The sequence below is a fragment of the Paroedura picta genome, chromosome 8, assembly GCF_049243985.1.
Source record: "Paroedura picta isolate Pp20150507F chromosome 8, Ppicta_v3.0, whole genome shotgun sequence".
NCBI lineage: Eukaryota > Metazoa > Chordata > Lepidosauria > Squamata > Gekkonidae > Paroedura > Paroedura picta.
The window spans coordinates 80,871,456-80,890,810 of NC_135376.1; the positions used below are offsets into that span (position 1 = coordinate 80,871,456).

The 19,355-nt window shown below is 46.4% G+C and overlaps 1 long non-coding RNA gene across 2 annotated transcripts; it reads right to left on the reverse strand.

Annotated features, from left to right (window-relative positions):
• Positions 1–1,659: 1,659 nt before the first annotated feature.
• LOC143843875 (uncharacterized) lies at positions 1,660–8,029 on the reverse strand. Of its 2 annotated transcripts, none has more exons than XR_013233718.1 (3): positions 7,851–8,029; positions 4,660–4,722; positions 1,660–3,024 (listed from the first exon to the last, which is right to left on the reverse strand). It is a non-coding gene; the product is annotated as an uncharacterized LOC143843875 (long non-coding RNA). The 2 variants fall into 2 exon arrangements; XR_013233719.1 differs by having other exon boundaries at positions 1,660–3,012; positions 7,851–8,028.
• Positions 8,030–19,355: the final 11,326 nt, after the last annotated feature.

The following is a 19,355-nucleotide window of genomic DNA, read 5'->3' on the forward strand; positions in this document are numbered from 1 at the left end:
GGGGAGAGGCACAGAGGCATTTGTGCAGGGCAGCAGACAGAGCTTTGTGCTTCCCACAGCACCCTGAGCTATCGCACCAAATGGGATTCATGACAGAAAGTAAAAAGACTTCATCCAAAGCATCCTATAATGATTCATTTCCCTGCAGGTTTGGCAAGGTGTGTGTGTGTGTGTGTGTGTGTGGATGGGGGAGATCTCCCTCTTCTCTGGCTGCAGTGAATTCTACTTTTGAATAAGTATGTTTCCACCCACAGTTGCTCTGGAAACATCTGGAACAAACTGTACTCAGCCTCACACCAATCCCTTTCCATCTTGCCTGACGTTTTGGTCATGAAACCGGAGAGCTCAAAACTGGTTCCATCTGCTGGCAGAACCAGCACCTGGCAGGAAGCTGTATTACAGAAATGCTCAACTTACCAGTCATGCTTAAAAATGGCACAGTAAACGTGTGAGTGTGTTTTAAAAACAATCTGCAAATGTGCATGCTCGGGGTTGCCAACAGGTCTGGCTCTCAGCAGTGTGCCAGATTGAGTGCTGGACTAATATCTGGAGATCCAGGTTTGAGTCCTCACTCTGCTATGTAAGTTCGCTGGGTGACCCTCTCACCCAAGCCTATCTCACAGGGTAGTTGTGAGGATAAAATGGAGAAGAGGTGAATGATGTATGTGGCTTTGAGAGTCCCTATTAGGGAGTAAGGAGGGGTGTCAAATTCCTCGTAGCTCATTTGTGTGTGCTACGTGCCTGATCTCTCCAGGGCTGCTTCCCTTCCGTTTGCTTCTCAGGTTGCTTCATTGATCTCTTCTCTCTGGGGTGTTATCTGCGTTCTTCCTGGGTTGTGTCTAAAGCGCCAAACAGTCTCCCTGGTTTATGGGCATCTGGGTGCAGATGTTCTGTCCCTTGTTGATAAAAGACTAGCCACAGTGGGAAGGGATTTTTGTGTGTAATTTGTACGTGAAAGGGGGAATGGGGGACTACCTATATGTAATCCAGTGTTAACCTTAGATCCCTGTGCTTAGCAAAAACTACCTATTGCAATGACACCTACTGTGTTCTCTGTGGACGGCATTAAACAGTTTACAGACCTTTCTTTAACAGATGCCTTGGCTTGTTTTGTGCATCCTTTGAGGTTGCCTCTAGGATCGTGATAAAGGGCATAAATGACATTAATAAGGAGGTGACAGCAATTAGGGTGTCTTGGACAATAGGAGGGTTCCCCAATGTGGTGCCATCTTTCTTAGTGCCCACCAAGTGTTTTTTTAAGAAAGTGGCAGGGCCAGGTAAGGCTGTTCAAGCTTCCAAAAGATGTTGCTTTGGCGACAGCTGCTGCCACAACCCAAGGAACTTCGGTATAACTAAAGGTTGGCTTCAGCAGCCATCTTTGTGGTTGCTTCTACCTTTGGCAGAAGCCATTTTATGTCTGGCTCCGCCTTCTGCAGCAGCCATTTTTATACAACCATTTTGTGGCTAGGCCCATCCTGCTGTCTCAGAATTCCAAAAATGCTCCCTGTCTCGAAAAGGCTGGGGACCCCTGGGGTATGGCCTCTCGGACAAGGTTTCATTTACCACAGCGCCTTTGATTCCACCCACCAAAAAGGTACCCAGTACACAGTAATAATTAATATTATTTGAAACCCACAACAGCATTAAGATTTTCATGTATCTTTTATTTATTTTTTTGGGACGAGTCAACAAAAGCTGCAGCAGCAAAAAGAACAGAAGCACATAACAGTGAAAGTAGTGCCAATCCTGTTTCATCAGAGCAGAGCTAACAATCTCATGGGACACTGCCCACTGGCATACTTCTTAGCAAAACTCTGAAGTCTTGTAACAGTCTTGGCCATTTCATCCCCCCCCCCAAGCACTCCCAAAACACTACTGGCTGAACGATAGACCTTGGATGGCATGAACAATGCAGACTTGCAGTTGGGACAGATGGGGAGCCTGCAGGACAATTGTTCTGCTATCAGAAATGGTCATTTTTGCATTCGTGATGGGGAATTCCAGAAGGGTCTCCAGTTTAGCCCCTGGTTGATCTTCCACTTGGTGGGAGAACTAACAATGCTGTTTTACACTGGCGGCTCCACAGTGGCATTGCTGACACATGCCAAGAATGTGCTAACACTGTGCCCCTCTGGAGTTCAACCACATCAGACAGCTCTTTCGGGTCCACAAACAAACTCTCAGCTGCTGGTTATTCATTGGTTGTGGTGGTGGGGAAGGGAAGATGGCTTGCACCGTTTGAGTAACTTGGGGAAGCCAGCCAATCATTTTGGAATTGGAATCTTCTCCAATTGAAGAAGAGGAAGAGGAGGAGGAGGAGGAGTTGGTTCTTACATGCCACTTTTCTCTACCAGGAGTTTTAAAGTGGCTTACACTCGCCTTCTCTTCCTCTCCACAACAGGCACCCTATTAGGTAGGTGGGGATGAGGGAGCTCTAAGAGAAACTGATATGTGAGAACAACAGGACTGTGACTAGCCCAGGATCACCCAGATGCCTGCATGTGGAGGAGCAGGGAATCAAACCCAGCTCTCCAGATTAGAAACTGCCACTCTTAACCACTACACCAAACTGTTCATGTTATTCTGTTTTAGAGCCATCACCATCTTCTGGGCAAAGGAAACTAAATTGGATAAGACTGGAGAAAAAACAAAGCCCAGTGGCACTTTGAAGACCAACAAGCCCTTGATCATTAAGAAAGTTCCCACCCAAACTAGACAGGTTTGCAATGAACAGTTCAAGGAAAGGTGTTTAATGTTTTTGTTTTGTTATTTTGCAATTTCCCCTCCCTCCTGGAATGCAAATTTAGGAAAGGGGGGGGGAACTTCCTACAGAGGCAATGAATATAACCACAAAATGAAAGAGGAAAGGAAAATGACTCTTTTGAAGTCTGGTGTTCTTCCTCCACGCTAAGTGACATTGTTTCTAAAATCCAAGTTTCTTCTGCATGCTACCGGCTGTCTTGGTTGTCTCTTCAGTTACTTTTGCTAAGCCGTCTTCAGCTTGCTTGCACACTTTATTCAAACCTGTAAAAAAAAATCAAGGGAATTATAGATCAGTGCTTCCGACTGATAACAGTATATGTGTGAGTGTGCATTCTTTCCCCCTCTGAAAGAATGCTTCATCCTCTTGCGCACAAACACTCCATCCATTCACCCCTCCTCCCAGAGCACTGAGTAGATTCTGGGCTGTTCTGCATCCCCATTTTCATCACTTGCATGTCTCTATTTCTTGGGAGTTTCTCCCCCCCCTTTTCTGCATGTGTTTTGCTCCCTCTAGTGGTCAATTTGGAATTATATTGCTTTGTGTTTGGCATACAAAAGCGGCAAAAATGAGAATGTTGAAGAGCCTTCCTTCTCCCAAATTCCTACAGTGCTCTTCCTCCTGGCACCCCACCTTTCTGTCTTTCAAGTCAGTTAGGCTCCACGGATGGGTCCAAGGGTTGCCAGCCTCCAGGTAGGGCCTGGAGAGCTCCCAGAATCCCACTGGATCTCCAGATGATGCAGATCAGTTCCTCTAGAGAAAGTGACTGCTTTGGAGGGTGAACTCTGTGGCACTATATCTCACTGGGGTCCCACACCTTCACAGAATCTGCCTTTCCCAGACTCTGTCCCCAAATACAGGAATTTCCCACTTTGGGATTTGCCATTGACCCTCCCCAAATTGCTTTCCTAACTTAAATCTAGCCTCTAGAGCAGGGGTAGTCAAACTGTGGCCCTCCAGATGTCCATGGACTACAATTCCCAGGAGCCCCCTGCCAGCGTTCACTGGCAGGGGGCTCCTGGGAATTTTAGTCCATGGACATCTGGAGGGCCGCAGTTTGACTACCCCTGCTCTAGACTTCAGTAGATATATTTGTGGGTTTGTGTGTGTAGTTATCCAGATGTTTGTCAGTGGTACTTTTCAGATTAGGGAGGGAAGGCAGCAGGGTATAGCTCGAACTTATCAAATCTTGGAAGCGAAACAGGGTCGGTCCTTGGAAAGGAGACCAACCAGGAAACATTCTGCAGAGGGAGGCCGTGGCCAACCACCTCTGCCTCTCATTGGCCTTGCAAGGCCCTTGCTGGCGTCATCATAAATCAGCTGTGGAATAAACTTTATTATGGGGTCTCTACTCCAAACCCCTGACACTGGGTGGCCCAAACCCTACTACCACGAACCAATCAGTTCATAGATATATAAGGGACCTGGTTTAGGTTTTGGGCTTTCTGTGTTGAGGATCTGCTCCCCACCCCTTTTGTGGCATGAGGGTTTGAATATGTTTGCCAAATCAGAGCTCTTCTAGGTTGCCCTACTGGTGGGTGGAGGGGGGTAAGATTGTCATCTCCAGGACTGGAAATTCCTGGAGATTTGGGGGTGGAGCCTGGGGAGGACAAGGTGGGGCACAATGCCCTAGAGTCCACCCTCCAAAGGAACCATTTTCTCCATGGGAACCAATCTCTGCAGTCTGGAGATGTAATTCTGGGTGGGTAATTCCCGAGGACTCCCCTGCAGGCGGCCATCTCTAGCTCCACCTCTGCCCTGTGGTTCCATGAAAGTGTCTACTGGGAACCAAGCAGGCATGGAGGACTGGCCATGTCCCATCTCAACCAGCGGCCATTTCGCTTGCAGTGTAAATCATCGAGCTTGTTCTCTTCACAGGCATAATGTTTCCCTCGTACCTTCTTGACAAGCATGCTGGGCTTGATCCCCATAGTCCTTGACTGTCTTCTCCACGGTCTTTACTGTAGCCAGGAGGAAAAAACAGTCTGTAAGTGGGCTGTACCAAAGGGAGAGGGATGCAGACAGAGAAGAAGAGAGAGAACAAACCATGGGACGGAAGAGAAAATGTTGCAAGAGGCTTGAACAAAAGCTGCCAGCCAAATGGAATGCAGCTGGCATGTCTGTGTAGCTCGGTGGGCCACAAGGAGTGCAGAAGTGAACTGGAGCGAAAGTTTCAAATGTGTAGCTGTGTTGGTCTGAAGTAGCACAACAAAGTCAGAGTCCAGTGGCAGCTTTAAGACCAACAAAGATTTATTTAAGGCGTGAGCTTTCGAGTGCAAGTAGTCTGAGGAAGAGTGCAAGCACTCGAAAGCTCACGCCTTAAATAAATCTTTGTTGGTCTTAAAGGTGCCCCTGGACTCTGACTTCGGAGCGAAAGCGTCAATCTCTCAATTCCGCCTCTGCAGACAAAAGGGTAGATGTTCTGTATTCAGTGTCTGTCAGGCTGATAGATGCAAAAGCGTCTTGAGATCTGATTCCAAGAGCACCCAGGCAAAGCCGAGCTGATTAGTGTCATTTCAGGGCAGGAATCAGAATATATTTTTTTTCAGATTTGAAAAGCTGTTTGGCAAATCCACAGCTTCTTGGGCAATGCCATCTTGGAAGAAAGGAAGCCAGCGTGGTCCGAGATGCAATGCCACGGAGAATGTGGCCAGAGTGCCTCTCATTCGCTTTGAGACCCTCCCCACAAAAAAATGGTACTGGTAAAAAATGTAAATTACTCCCCACTGTGGAATACAATATGCATTCGTCCATAAAAGTCTATAGTTTAGCTTATACATCAGAAGCCATCTTGGTGTGGCGGTTAAGAGCGGCAGCCTGTAATCTGGAGAGCTGGGTTTGATTTCCCACTCCTCTGCGTGAAGCCTGCTGGGTCACCTTGGGCCAGTTACAGTTCTCTCAGAGCTCTCTGAGCCTCACCTCCCTCACAGGGTGTCTGTGGTGGGGAGAGGAAGGGGAGGTGATTGTGAGCTGCTTTGAGACTCCTTCTGGTCGAGAAAAGCAGCACATAAGAACGAGATGCTAAGATAGGAGTCCCTGATCAGAGGCCAAAGAAACATCAAGAATGTGAGAGAGGATGCCTGCCAAATAGTTCAGGCCTCTAAATACATTCCTGAAGAGTTCAAGAGTTTCTGGGCCTTGTTTCCAATGGCAGCCTCTGCTCTACATAACTCATCCGCCTGACAACCGGGGTAGCAAAATGCAGCGCCATCTCCATCTTACGGAAACGTCATGTCCCCTAACTTGGTTTCATGGCAAAGTTGCTCCTACAGACGACCAGAGCAGCAGAGCAGATAGCTGCAGGCTTGACCAGGGAGAGCTTGGCATTTTCTCCTGACAATTCAATTCCAGGCAGAATCACTCCAGTCTGGGGTTATACTGGGACCTGAGGATCACCTGGCATTACAGCTCACCCCCAGGTGACAAAGATAAGCTCCCCTGGAGGAACGGACTGCTTAGAGGGTGGACTATATGGCATTATACTCCATTAAAATCTCTCCTCAAATCCCATCCTCTGCAGGCTGCACCCCAAAGTCTCCAGGTTTTTCCCAATTGGGAGCTGCCAACCCTCCATGATGTATCTTATAGTCTGGGGTGGTCTCTCACTCTGATGAAATTCACAGGATTGTCATGAAAAGAAACTCTCATGAACCCCATGCACATAAGCCCTAAGATCCTTGGAGAAAAGAGAGAGTCAACTTAGGGTGGTGGTTAAAAGCAGCAGCCTCTAATCCGGAGAACTGGGTTTGATTTCTCCACTCCTCCCCCACATGCAGCCACCTGGGTGACCTTGGGCCAGTCACAGTTCTCTTAGGGCTCTTTCAGCCCCACCTACCTCACAAGGTGTCGGTTGTGGGGAGGGGAAAGGAAGGTGATTGTAAGCCACTTGAGACTCCTTTGGGTAGAAAAATTGGGGTACAGAATCCCAGCTCCTCTTCTTCTACAGTATAAGGAGATCTACTTAAACTAGAAGAAGAAGAAGAAGGTTGGTTCTTATATGCCGCTTTTCCCTACCCGAAGGAGGCTCAAAGCGGCTTACAGTCGCCTTCCCATTCCACTCCCCACAACAGACACCCTGTGGGGTGGGTAAGGCTGAGAGAGCGCTGATATCACTGCTCAGTCAGAACAGCTTTATCAGTGCCGTGGCAAGCCCAAGGTCACCCAGCTGGTTGCATGTGGGGGAGCGCAGAATCGAACCCGGCATGCCAGATTAGAAGTCCGCACTCCTAACCACTACACCAAGCTTGCTCTCTACATCATTAAGACCCAGGTCCTAGAAACCTCAGGTATTGCCTTGGTCCTCATTTATACATGAAATAGGATCAAGCAGTAAAGATATTCCTAGATACCCCATTAGACTGAATATGGGGCAATCACATATTTTCACACATGAAGCTGTCTTCTGTTGAATCAGACCTTTGGTTCATCAAGGTCCGTATTGCCTACTCTGATAGGCAGCTGCTCCTCAGGGCCCCAGGTTGAAGTCTTTCACACCACCCACTGCTGGATTTTTCTAATTTAGAGATGCTGGGGATTGAACCAGGAACCTTCTGCATGATAAGCAGATGTTCTGCCACTGAGCCACAGCTCCTGCCTCTTCAGTGTCCTCGGAGATCAGCCTTTTAAAACCTTTTGGCCACAGAGGAACCCTTGAAATATTTTTTTTCACATTTTGAGAAGTGGGCACAGAAGTAAGATGTGGGAGCCAGCCAATCCATCATTCACCGTGTCCGTTGTGGAGAAAGAAAGTGGGCTCCAGGGACATCTTGTGCTGTCAGCGGTAATCTGAAAATCTGGGAAAGGCCTCATAACCCCTGAGGAGCTCTCGCATAAGCCCAGAAACCCAACTGGGAATCCCTGCCTTAGGTAATTGTTTTAAAACAATTTCTCCCAAGCATGCTGTGGAATAGGTTGCATCTACCCTTCTCCTGACACTCCAGCTTCCCATATGCACCATTTTGCAAATGACCCTCCCTTCAGACCACCTCATATGGTACAGTCCAGGAACATCCATATGCATCAATTTTGTTGTATATAGAGATGGTTCCTAAGGGGAGAAGAATTGGGAAGACTCTCCAGTGTTGCTTACCAGCTCCGCATGCCTCCTCCTGTGTTTTGTTCACCAACCCCTGAAGACCAGACATGTTTCCGTCCAATGACTTTCGCTTGAACCTTCAACCCAGCTGCTGCCTTCTGGACAATATGTTGGGGGTTTGCTGTTGCATGCTGTTTTTATACGATTTCCAACGGCTCCTTCCTCCTGCCCAATTGGTAAATAGTTTTGAGAGGCGGAGCTCCCACAGGGATTACCCTCCTGAATGGAATCTGAAAGGTGTGCAATGAACTGATGAACTCTCTCGTTTTCCCAAGCAAAGGGTGTGCCTCATAGAGCCTATTCTTTCTGCCCCAATGGCAGTACCCTTTGTCAGTTATGAATAATTTCTCAGTGGAAAATAACTGAGTCCATTGAAGTCAGACAAAACGTTTCTGGAAGAGACACAGTTGCTGTCCTGGAGATACAATCTTTAAAGAGGCACAAAAGGTTGGGGTCTGATGTACTGATTTTTCCTGTAGGTTTCTGGAGACCTAAAGTTGGACCTTGACCTGTATGTCCCTGGCCAATCCTTAGATCTAAGCAGGATCAGCCTTGGCTAGTCCTTGGATAGGAGACCCTTGAGGAAGTCCAGGGTTGCTATACGGAAGTAGGCAAGGGCAAAACCACCTCTGAACATCTCTTGCCTCGACATAAGTCAGCAGTGACTTCCCACCACCAATATTCAATACAAACAATATTTTGCTTCCAGAACTCAAAGCATTTCCTTTCTGAACTGGGGGTCAGGAGCCAATCATATCAGGGCTTTGACATCTTCAGTGATTGCCTGTCCTCTTCAGAGCCCATATCAAGATGCAAGAATGCCCTGAATGCATCAAGACTCAACATCATGAGGGATGATCTTCTCTGTTTTAAGCCCTCACCAATTCAGTGATCCTTTGGAGCCTGATTTTGACATGGGGCTGGCAAGGGAGTTTCCCATGGGACTTTGCAGGTGTCCCTCACATGGTTTGCAGTACAACTGTCCTTTGAAGAAGAGAAGAAGAAGAGTTGGTCCTTATATGCCGCTTTTCCCTACCCGAAGGAGGCTCAAAGCGGCTTACAGTTGCCTTCCCATTCCTCTCCCCACAACAGACACCCTGTGGGGTGGGTGAGGCTGAGAGAGCTCTGATATCACTGCTCGGTCAGAACAGCTTTATCAGTGCTATGGCGAGCCCAAGGTCACCCAGCTGGTTGCATGTGGGGGAGCGCAGAATCGAACCTGGCATGCCAGATTAGAAGTCCGCACTCCTAACCACTACACCAAACTGGCTTTGGCCTTTCCATTAGATAGGGTTGCATTGTTGAACTGGGCCTTCATCCATTCATGGGCCGTGTTATCAGCACAGGAGTTGTAATCTGGATGGTGGTTGCCCTGACATACTAATGATGCCCGCACTGCATGAGATTCAGATAAGTAGCCTTGTTGGTCTGCACAATAAAATCAGAGTCCAGTAGCACCTTTAAGACCAACAAAGATTTATTCAAGGCGTGAGCTTTCGAGTGCAAGCACTCTTTGTCAGGTGAAGAGTGCTTGCATTCAAAAGGTCATGCCTTGAATAAATCCTTGTTGGTCTTAAAGATGCTACTGGACTCTGATTTTATTGCATTGCGTGAGGTCAGACTAGGATATGTGTGGTCCAGGTTGACATCCCCATCCTGGTCTGGAAGGTTGTTGGATGATCTTGGACCATTTGCATCCTCCCTGCCTTCAGAGGATTGTGGTGTCAAATGGAAGAGAGAAGAGAGTCCAGCTTGGTAGAGTGGTGAAGAGCGGCAGCCTCTAGTTTTGAGAATGGTTTTGATTCCCCATGCCTCCTCCACCTGCAGCCTTGGGCGACTTTAGGCCTCTCACAATTCTCTCAGAGCTCTCTTAGCCTCACCTCCATCACAGGGTGTCTGTTGTGGGGAAGAGGAACAGTAGGTGCTCTGAGTAAAGATATATGAAATAGGATGGCTGACATCCTTTGGAATTGCTGTTTTTTAGGATACGGCATTGAAGCATGGAACCCAACTCGCATGTTCACCCCCCTCCCCCCGGGTGGATCCTAACCAAACCTCTCTCTCCCCAGGGTGAAGTTTATTTGTTAATTAAAATATTTATACCCCAATTACTCAGAGGACCTCAGAGGAAATCCTTCAAGTCTTCAAATCAATTGGCTCTTCCATTGCAAGCAGAACTACCAGTTGAAGGAAAATTCTCCATGGGAAGGATCTCCATGGGATGGTTGGATCCTCACCACTAATTTATACACTATCAAGAAGAGCACAGGCAAATTTTGTCTGTTCAAGCCATATCTCATCAACTGGGAGAGACTGGATGACAGAATGCAAAAATCAATTGCAGTTAGTTAAGACTGACCATGGTTAACTCTGACAGTGACCAGCAAGCCATATTGGTGGAATGTTTCACATTCAGACAATCACAGGAGCCAAAGATAGTATCATAATTTTTGATGTGAAACCATCTTGCATGGCAGCCATAGGGAAGATCTTTCAGATCTGCAACAAAAAATGCAACAGAGATCTTTTACGGAAGTAGTCATCAACCGGCAAAGTTTAAAGGATATGAAGACATGAGCTGTAAACATGCTCTAGTGTTTCATTGTAATATCTCCATTATTTTTCAGATGATTTCTAAACTTTAAAAACCAATGGTGTCATCTCATTGAGATCTTTAACTTGTTTACTGCAGACTGAAAAGGTTATGAAACCAATGCAATCACATTTTGTTGAAAACAGTTTGATGTTTTCACATACCTCTTACGTGACGATCCCGATTCTCGCAACTTTTTAAATTTATGTACTTTATTTATTGCCTCTCTTTCTCACTGAAACTCAAGGCAGATGAGGCAGCGTAAAACTATGCAATCAAAGAGTATGAATGATCCAACCACAAGGAAACGGGATCAGGATCACAAAAAGCAGAAACAATGCAAACACAAAAAAACAAAACCTATCTTTGTCATTCACAAAGTAAAAAAGAAAGAAATTGCAGAGATCATTGCAAGATCATAAATACAATAAACAGGGGGAGAGACCATGGTCATGTCTGAGGGCTGTCAACTTTGGGCTGAGAAATTCCTGTAGATTTTGGGTGTTGCTTGGGGACGGGAGGGACTCTGCAGGGGTACGAGGCCATATAGACCACCCTCCAGAGCAGCCATGTTCTCCAGCTGATTCCTATTGCCTGGAGGTCACATGTAGTTATGGCAGATCTCCAGGCCCAACCTGGAACCTGGCAACCCTAAGTCATGTTCTTTGAATAAAAGCACCCTCCATTCCATTATGCAGCCTCCATTCCCTTTATTCAAGTGCCTCTTTGAGCTGTTCTGTTTTACAAGGTTTGCAGAAAAAAAACAGACAGGGGAGATTGCAAATGGCAGAGGTGCTTCCGGCAGACTCAGGCAGGCTTTCCCACAAAGCAGAGAATGCATGCACCCAGGCAGCTATTGCCCTGACCCATTTGCAGAGCAGGCCCATCAGAAGGCCTTGCTCAGAGGAGCAAAGCTGTCAGTGGTGAAGCCTAAAAGGAGAGGAGATCCTGCAGATATTTATTTTTTATTTATTTTATTCAGATTTTTATTTCCTGCCACCCCTGAGACCATCTCATGGCGGGTTACAATCGTCCACAATTAAAACCCCAATAAAACTCCATTAAAATTAAAAGGGACATAAAAATTACAGTATATAGATAAAAGAACATGGTGGTCTAAATCCACTACATCCCCCCCCTCCCATAACTTCGTCCAATAGGGAATTGTCAAGAGGGGAGCCATAAGCCCCACCATAGATGACCCTGGTGTACCGCTGCTTAGCCCCAAGGGGGGGGGACAATCAGATCTTCTACGCAAACCCAGGCCTCTAAGACTACTAAAGGCTTCACTACTGAAGGCTTCATAGATGACAGCTGGTATCTTGAAATGAACTGATATGTAGCCAATGGAGTAACCTTAAGAATAGGTATAACAGGCATACTCTGCCTAGGCCCAGACAGTAACTGAGCTGTGACATTCTGTACTCACTGGAGTTTCTGAGCTGACGTCAAGGGCAGACCCATGTAAGAGGACATTGCAGTAGTCTAATCTTGGCACGGATCCACATGTGCAGACTGCCTGAGTCAAGGTAGGAAGTGATATTTCAGAAGAATCCCAAGGGGACCTCTGCCAGCGTAAAATATTATCGCACCTCTGGCCATCCCTCACCTTTTTGCTATCTCACTGCAGTCTGCCGCATTTTCATGCTTCTTACACTTCACAAAGCTGCTGGAAACGGTGGAAGAGAGCAACACGGTTTATACACGACTCTCTCCCACCTGTCAATCAAGCCAGGCAGCCAATCCCCTTTCTCCTTTTTTTAAAGGTCCCGCAATGCCTGTCAATTTTTTAAAAATTCAGTTCTTCTCCAGTGGAACACCTACGCATCTAATCATGGATGCATAGTGCTTTTTATAACAGCAGCATTCTGTTTTGAACGCATGCCTCAGAAGTTAAGTGGGCAGTTTCTGCTCCTTTGCCTGCTTTGAAGCTAATTAAGGGCTGCCAAACGGACGAGTCTTTGACCTGCTCTTCCAAAAATTGTGGCCGCGGATCAGGCATTTTGTTGACTAAAGCAGCTATTTTGAGTGGAGGAGTTTCAAATGAAAGGGTGTTTTTTTTCTTCTTCTGATGCTTCCACCCTGCATGTCTTGAGCTGACAAAACGCACCAAGACACATGCCGATATTTTATCTGATGAGATAAAATATGCCAAGAACATCACAACATGGATAGGACTCTATTCATTCTCAAATCTCACAAGTCCCTTTGGAATATCTTGGGACTGAGTTTCCTCTTCGATGGTATCTTGTGCTATATGACCAATCCTTGTTTTCTGGATCCACAGGTATTGCTACAGTAATAGCCCAGGTGTTCATGAACTCCTCAGAACTTGGGAGCTAGGCAGGGCAAGCCATGATTAGCATTTGGATGGGAGGCCTCTGAGGAAAATGAAGTCCCTTGTCTGGCTGCCAGACAATCCTACAACTATAAGATCTCCTGGCTACACTACATATGTGCCATACAATAAGAATAAACGTTGCAGCAAAAATTCCACATGGTATTCTATTGATCCCTGTCCTTTTTACATTTTTTATTAAACATCAGCATATAAATGACTCTATGATCTTTGTTACTGCAAGCTAGTGAGTCCTCTTTGTCAGGCTTCCGCGGCTTCCGCTGTGTAGCCTTTTGCCAGTGTTTAGGAAGCCAGTCCCTATGATTTTGAGAGCTGTTGGTGGAATGAGCTGTTCAATCACAGCTGGCAGAGCAATCCGATTGGCCCTAAGCAGAGCAATCCAATTGGCTGTAAGCAGAGTGAACAGGTTCCTTTGATTGGTTAGTTCCTTGGCTGGCAGAAGCCCTCATTTGCATCAGTGGCCAAATGCCCAGAGACATAACAGCCACCTTGCAAGAGATGTTCAGAAGGGTTTGCCCTTGCCTGCCTCTTCATAGCAACCCTGGACTTCTTTGGTAGTCTCCCATCCAAATACTAGCCAGGGCTGACCCCATGGAGCTTCTGAGATACAACTTAGCCAGTAATCATTCTACTTACAATTATATTTGCATATTTTGTATATCTGTGGCCAAAGGAAGTTACACTGAAGTTATATTTCTCAGTAACTTGCTTGAGACACAGTTTGCCTTTGTGGGCAAAAGTTCATGTTCAAATATATTCTGGGAAAAAAGTTGTATTGGAGAAAAAATAAGACCATAAATAAGCCTGGCCAGAGGAAAGCTCCAGAAGAACAAATCACCTTGCAGTGAATTCCTCCCTCCCAAATAGTCACCGAAACTCCGATTGCTTTCACAGGGGTTGAAAGTTATTTTACACTGAGGCCCTGTGATACGTTTATTCAGAAATGAAGCCTGCACAATGACGTTGTCTACAAATTGAGACACCAGCCGTCTAGTCATCTTTCTTGCTGATAGAATTTGGCAGCTTCTTTTTGGACTTTTCGACTCCCTGCATGCTGGTGAATGGAGATTTCAGTCCGGCTTCTTACAATCCAGTCCTGCGGTCCGTGGGGCTTATGTCAATAAATGCATGCGCTTCCTTTGGCAGCAACATTACCCGTGTTGACTCACGTCATTGTATTGCAGCACTGCTGCATGTGAGCCAGTGAGGCGTGCTGTGCTCAACCTTTAGTGCCACTTCGGACTGACCATTAATGTCTCTTATCTCTTGACTTCGGCTTTTGAGAAGTGAAGGTGGCAAACAGACACTTGCAGCCAGCAAACACACATCATGAGCTTTTAAAAATACCGTCTGGATGGAGCAAACAAGAAAAGAGGGGCTTGGGAGGTGACCAGCGTGCTTCTGATAAGGGACACGAAACAGCGCCCTCTGATGGCATGTAGTGGGAAAGGCTGCATTGTGGCCTCTGATTCTCAGAATGACCAGTGGACATAGAAGGTCCTTGCAAAGCAAGATCAGTCAGGGCTGGGATGACCAGTTCACTGGTTGCAGGAGGGTATCTTGTGCTGGTAGCTGTTGCCCCACTGCCATTGCCCAGTGGGCTGGCAGAGAAGCTAAGCTGATGGGCACAACATACTGTGATGCATGGGGTTCGTTCCCCTGTGTTGAGATAGGCCTTGCACAGGGGGAAACACAGAATCTATGGATCTTGGCAGAGATATTGCTGTCAATTAGGAGGAATGAGTTTACTGTGAGTGGGCATGCCTGGGAGGAGTCACAGCTCATGACAAAAGAAAGGAAATGCTTCTTAACAGCTTGGTGTGGTGCTTATGAGCAGCGACCTCTAATCTGGAGAACCTGGTTTGATTCCCCACTCCTCCACATGCAACCAGCTGGGTGACCTTGGGCCAGTTGCAGTTCTCTCATAGCTCTCTCAGCCTCACCTCCTCACAGGGTGTCTGTTGTGGGGAGAGGAAGGGAAGGTGATTGTAAGCTGCTGTGAGGCTCCTTCAGGTAGTAAGAAGAGGGGTACAAAAAGCAGCTCTTCTTCATGATTGTTGGCATCTCCTAAGTGGTTCTGAAGTGTCTGGGAAGAGATCACAGCTCCGGGGTAGAACTTCTCCTTTGCATGCAAAAGATCCCATATCCAGTCCCTATCTCTCGTTCAAAGTGGCAGATTGTTGGGATGTGCAAGATCTGCAGTCTACATAATTGAGCAGAATAGAAAGGGTCTCCTGCGGGGGGCATCAGAAGAGATGTATATTTAGCATAACTAGGACAGGGACTACCTGATGATTTTGAAATTATCTCAAATGTTCTCATTGGCTCAACATGAGATGTCCTGCTTTTTGAGCACACTTCCTCCCTACTTGCCTCCAAAGCAGTAGTTGAACAGAAGAAGGATTGCAGAAAACAGTTAGAATATAGGCCTTTCTCTCTCTCTTTCTATACAGAGTTGTTTGTTGTTTATTATATGCTGCCCTCCCCAAAGGCTCAGGTTGGTTCACATAAAACAGAAACAATACAGATAACTCAGTTTAACAATAATGCAGTGATAATGACAGCAACATAGTAGAACAATAGAATAATATGGGGAACATTAAATTAACCCATCCTGATAGCCCAGTGGGTTTGGCAGATTTGTAGAGGGTGCCATAGGAGGAAGGCTCAGGAGGAGGGTCCATGGGAAGTGGTGGTTCAGGTTGACCTCAACCAAATGCTTGGTGGAAGAGCTCCCTTTCGCAGGCCCTGCAGAACTGTTCAAGATCTCCTCTGTTTCTTTACAGAATAAAAACTATTTTATTTGTTAAGTATCCTGGTGCTCCACATTCTCTGCATACTGAAACTCTGCCAAAACAGATGAGGTAGATGGCCTCTCCCTGAGACCTTGGAGAGCTGCTGCTAATCAGAGTAGGTTGAAAGTTCTGGCTTGGGAAATTCCTGGAGATTTGGGGGCAGTGCCTGTGGAAGGTGGAGTTTGGGGGGCAGGAACTCAGCAGGGACTTGGCAGCATCTGCCCCTTTGAAGCCGCCATTTTCTCCAGGGGAACTCATCTCTGTAGCCTGGAAATCAGAGCACATGCAAGTGGGGAACATGAAACCCTATGTGTTTGGGGGGTGCTATTGTATCTTGCCCTGCCCAGGGATTTACACATACGTCAGACGTGAATAGTATTTAAAAATATCAAGATCTGTGAAGGGGAGATGTAGGATTTGCTCCGCTGTGCCACGTGAGTCCTAGACGGCTGGCTTTATTGAATTTAACGCTTGGCTCCACCTGACGCCTTCTGCACCAATCACATTGAATCAGCCATGACCAAGTCCCGGAATGGAAGTGAGCTCTGCCGGAAGACCTTTGCAGTCTTCGTTGTTGCTGATGTCGCCTGCCTTACATCTGCGGGGGGGGGGGGGTGGCATTTTGAAGCAATCTTCCCCAGGAAAATGGCAGCCTGCATTCACATGATGGTTACAAAGAGAAGAGCACTGGCCAAAGAGTGGATTGGTGCTTGTTCTGGACCAGTGTACCCTGCTTGGATTCTAGGTGCCTCAGGAATCCCATTTCTATCGATCAGAGGATTGTCAACATCTAAAAAGCAGGTGTGGCCAAACTGTGGCTTTCCAGATGTCTGTGGACTACAATTACCATGAGCCTATGCCAGGAGGGGCTCATGGTAATTGTATTCCATGAATGGCTAGAGAGCCGCAGTTTGGCCACCTGGGTTAAAGGACCCCCCCATCCATCTGTATTCTCTCCCTGAATGGTTTGGTTTGTGCTGTGCTGGAGTGCTGTCCATGGTACCCACACTTTGACACACCAGTGCCCCAATTTCAGACCTACCTGAGACATAATTATGCCATCAAAGAACAAGGCATTTTTTGGAAGTAATCTAACAATTTTGCTACTTCTTGAATGTGTTAGTCGTGTGGTGGTGGGGCTGGTGGAGGAAAGAGCCATCAAGTTGCTGCTGATTTAAGGTGACCCAACAGAGAATAAACATTCAGAGGTGCCTTAACAAAGGCTCTGTGTAGCAACCCAGGCCTTCCATGGTGGTTACCCATCCAGGGTTGACTCTGCTTTGCTTTCAAGATCTGACAAGATTGGGCTAATCTGGGCCATCTAGGTCAGTGTTAACTATGGTGAGGATTCTCAGTTTCTCTGTCCTCACCACTGCAAATGCAAATTCGTATGTGGAATGGAGCATCTACATGGGAGTTTCATGTACATTTTCCTCCATCAGCCCTCATTCCTCCTGCATGTCTACCCAGCACCACTAGAGGGCTTTTCTAAAAAGCCAGTAATTCTGATTACACTATAGTGTTATAACATTATAACCATCTGCTTTCATCCTCTAGTTCCCTGAATTCACCAATTTTCATTTTTTTAAAGTAAATCACAGGTCTGATAAAGAGAAAAGTGTATTTCTACAATAAAAGTGCTAATAGCTTTTAAAAATAAATAAAAGCTGGGCATTCCGAGGAACTAGTTGATTATAATAGAGGAGCATAATAGAAGTAGAGTTGCTTTTATACACTGCTTTTCACTACTCTAAGGAGTCTCAAAGCTGCATACCTGCTTACCCTTCCCTTCCTCTCCCCACAATAGACTCCTTGTGAGGTAGGTGGGGTTGAGAAAGTGCTGATAGAACTGCTATACGAGGACAGCTCTAGCAGGACTATGACTAGGCCAAAGTCACCCATATGGCTTCATGTGGAGGAGGAGCAAGTAACAAAACCAAACTCTCCAGATTAGAGAGCACGTCTTTTAACCACGACACTAAATGGATTGTCAAAACATTATAATGCTATAGCTAGCAATTATTTTTAAAGCCCCCTGGTACTAAGGGAGGGGTGGGTGGCTGCAAGAGGCGTAAGGAAGCCAAAGAAAATGGCTCTGATTTTAAAACAAGCTCCTTCCTGTCCATGTGGTATGCAGATACCCCTTGACTGCTTTCTTTCCCCAAAAAAGATTACATCAAACCAAGTTTGAAAAAAAAAAGACCAGAACAAAACAAGGGAAAGCCTGGGAAATAGACAGATTCAAATGTGTAGCCGTGATGGTCTGAAGTAACACAATAAAATCAGATTCCAGTGGCACCTTTGTTGGTCTCAAAGGTGCTACTGGACTCTGATTTTATTGGGAAATAGACAATTAAGGGATAACTTCTAATGGATACTCTAAAAAAACCCCACTGCTTCAGCTTGGATGCCAAATCAGGGCAAGACCTCCTCATGGAAGCAATACAAATATTGAATGATGTACATAAGTGCTTCTACATTGCATTCAAGGCCAATGAGAAGCACAGGGGGTTGGCCATTGCTCTCTTATGCAGACACCTCCTTGGTGGTCGCTTATCCAAGTACCAACTTTGCTTGGCTTCTGCAATCCATCATGGTTGGGCGTTCCATGCCGTGCCACATTCCAGTGCTGGAACAGGAGTTCTAAATATATGTCGGGCTTCTGTGAACCTTCTCTCACCTCACTAGTCATTGGCCCATGTACTCCTGGGTGGGTTTCTGTCACCAGCCTCTCTTGCTTAGTCATTCGCACCACCACCACAACTCCCTTTAATCTTATTATGATCCCACTATGCCATTTGTGAGCTGGATGAGTCACTATGCTAATCTTATCTGGGGATGACTCTAATAGGAGAGCTTTACATCTAGTGATTCAATTTGCCATCAACAATTGAGTTTTCCCTCAGCTAAGTCTTGTTTCTGTGGCAGGGCTCCGGTTAGAAAAACACGAGGCCTTTCTATGAGGCAATGAGGAAATAAGACTACAATGACAGCCATGTGAGGCTCACCTTCTGTTTGGATGATTTGTGAAGTTTGGTTAGGCCAGAACCTGCCTGTTGATTATCCATGGCTTGTTCTGAAGGTCTTAATGCCACTTATATTTATTTACTGTATACCTCGCAACCCCTCCCCCCATACAATCTACTTGAATAGAACAGTCCCACAAATAAAGACACCGGTCTGTCTTCATCACAGGTAAACTCACTTGGACTGTGTTCACTTTTGGGCACCACAGTTGAAAAAAGATGTAGACAAACTGGAGCATGTCCAGAGGATGGCAACAAAGATGGTGAGGGGTTTGGAGACCAAGACGTATGAAGAAAGGTTGGGGGAGCTTGGTCTGTTTAGACTGGAGAGGAGACAACTGAGAGGGGATCTAATAACCATCTTCAAGTATTTAAAAGGCTGCCATATAGAGGATGGAGCAGAGTTGTTCTCTCTTGCCCTAGAGGGACGGACCAGAATGAATGGGATGAAATTAATTCAAAAGAAATTCTGTCTAAACATCTGGAAGAAGTTCCTGACAGTTAGACTGGTTTCTCAGTGGAACAGGCTTCCTCGGGAGGTGGTGGGTTCTCTATCTTTGGACATTTTTAAATGGAGGCTGGATAGCCATCTGGCGGAGAGGCTGATTCTGTGAAGGCTCAAGGGGGTGGCAAATTACAGTGGATGAGCGATAGGGTTGTGAGTGTCCTGCATAGTGCAGGGGGTTGGACTAGATGGCCCATGAGGCCCCTTCCAACTCTATGACT